Source organism: Sceloporus undulatus, chromosome 1 (genome assembly GCF_019175285.1).
Source record: "Sceloporus undulatus isolate JIND9_A2432 ecotype Alabama chromosome 1, SceUnd_v1.1, whole genome shotgun sequence".
Taxonomy (NCBI): Eukaryota; Metazoa; Chordata; class Lepidosauria; order Squamata; family Phrynosomatidae; genus Sceloporus; species Sceloporus undulatus.
The window spans coordinates 147,348,093-147,350,690 of NC_056522.1; positions in this window are offsets into that span (position 1 = coordinate 147,348,093).

Here is a 2,598-nt window from a genome sequence, read left to right on the forward strand (position 1 = left end):
GAGTTTTGTAAAAATCAGAGCAAATTACAATGGCCATGCCTCGAGAGTTGTTGCCTATATCTATTCACCACAACCATCATCACTATCATTGTCAAACAAGGGAGATTGTAGCATTCAAGCCCAAAACACACGGAAAAGGCCTGTGAAAGTCAACTATCTCGGCTTCAGAACAGTGAGCGCATGCCTCGAAGCTGGCTGATATCAATATCACCATTTTCATCATCATCGCTATCATTGTTAAAAGTGAATGAAGGCCCTTGAGTTCTGGTCCCACAAGATCACACTCAGCTCCCAGAATCCCACAGCCTTGAGCTAAAAGAGTCAGGGCTTGGGTTCAGCCCGCAGCAACACCCAGCTCCCAGAATCCCACAGCCTTGGATATAAAGAGTCAGGGCTTGGGTTCAGGTCCACGGCACACCCCCAGCTCCCGAAATCCCACACCTTGAGCATAAAAGAGCTCAGGGCTTGGGTTCAGGTCCCGACAGCACACTCCAGCTCCCAGAATCCCACAGCCTTGAGCTATAAAAGAGCCAGGGCTTGGGTTCAGGTCCCCGCAGCACACTCCAGCTCCCAAATCCCACAGCCTTGAGCTATAAAAGAGCCAGGGCTTGGGTTCAGGTCCCGCAGCACACTCCAGCTCCCAGAATCCACAGCCTTGAGCTATAAAAGAGCAGGGCTGGGTTCAGGTCCCGCAGCACACTCCAGCTCCCAGAATCCCACAGCCTTGAGCTATAAAAGAGCCAGGGCTTCGTGCCACTCCCGTCCCTCCCTCCTTCCTGGGCTCCCTTTTGCCTGGTGCCTCCTCTCAGCCCCCCCATGGCCCCACAAACTGGCTTCCCTCTTGTTGGAAATGCAGGCCTGGCCAAGGAGAGAGTTTGGGCACACAACAACAACAGCACAAAGCAGAGGCGGTAAGGGGGGAAGAGGAGAAAAAGAAAGGAAGGAGAAAGAAGGAAAGGAAAAGAAAGAGAAGAATAGGAAAAAAATAAAAAGAGAGAGGGGAAGAGAAGAGAGAGAAAGAGAAAGAGGAGGAGGAGGAGAGAGAGGAGGAGGAGGAGGAGGAGGAAACAAGAGAAAGGGGAAAAACAAGAGCAGGAGTAATGCCAAGGGCGAGGTCCATTAGCAAAATTTGGGACCAATGTGGAGTAGCAGGTGAAAATGTAATCTCTTCAGCTGGTCTTTTGCAATTCCAGTGCCATGGCCACAGGTGGCGATAATCTTCCCTCGGGCTGATGCTTCGCCTCCCTCCCAGCAGCCATGGAACAGACACAACAGCGACCCGCTCAGAGGACCAGTGGGTGTGGTCAAGCGCGGTGCCAATGCAAATCGTTGACCATCGGATGAGAGGAGAGCCCTGAAGTCTCTCCTGTTGAGGAAGAGTCCCCCTGGAGGCAAGGCTGTTGAGGGCAGGGAGGGTGTGACTTGGGGAGCCCGTGGGAGGGCCGAGGGCGAAGGAGCGTGGAGAGCTGGAGGTAGAACGGAGGTAAGCAGGCGGAGGGAGGGCTGGGGACAGGCCAAGGCCTCCTGTGGCCTGGAAGGATGTCTCAAGGAGAGGGTCTCTGGGCAGCCAGGCAGAGCATGCATTCTGTTGTTTTCTTCTTTTTGCTTAGAATGACTTTTGTAGAATGGCAGCAAAGCGGGAACTATTCAGGAACTCTACATTTTGAGAATTGGCAGCCTTGTTGTATCTTGTTGCACTGAAGAAGAGCAGCAGACAGGGCCTCTTTTTCCATGGGTCCTGTCTTTTGGAGGCCATCTTGGTCACTGAGGGAGCTTGGGACAATGAGATGGACTCTGAAGGAGCCCCTCTCAGACAGAAGAGGAGAAGGAGAGGTTTCCTGGTGGATGATGGGTCTGGAGGAAACCAGTTATCTGGACCCATTTCACAACTGGCTTCAGGGAGGGATACAGAGTTGAGACTGTTAATGGTCGCCTTAGTTGATGATCTTCATCTGGGCATCACAGAGGAAGTGTGCAAACTGTTGGTGCTCTTGGACATCTCAGCAGCCTTCGATACCATCGACCATGGTATCCTTTGGAGCGCCTGAGGGAGTTGGGTATTGGGGGCACTGCGCTCCAGTGGCGCCCGTTCCTATCTCTCAGGAAGGTTCCAGATTGGTGAGACTGGGGGACTGTTGCCTCAGCAAAGAGGGCTGACAGCTGGGGTCCCTCAGGGCACCATCTGTTCCCCTGCTATTTAACATTTACATGAAGTCACTGGACAGATCATCCGAAACATGGATCACGGTGTTATGCAGTATGCTGATGACACCCAGACTACTCTCCATGTCCCTCCAACTGATACAGGACGAAGAAGGCATCTCTCCTCTGAGGCCTTGTCTGGGGTCAGTAATTGGCTGGATGAGGGAAACAAAACTCAAGCTGAATCCGAGAAAACAGAGGTACAGTGGTACCTCGGGATACGAAATGATCGCTTACGAAATTCCGGGATACGAAAAAGTGGATTGGCAAAAACTGTTTCGGGTTACGAAATATTTTTTTCGGGTTACGAAATTCATTTCGGCGCGAAATTCAAATGCTATAGGCTTCCAGCGCTAACGGAAAGCTATTTCGGGTTACGAAATTTTCGCGTTAACG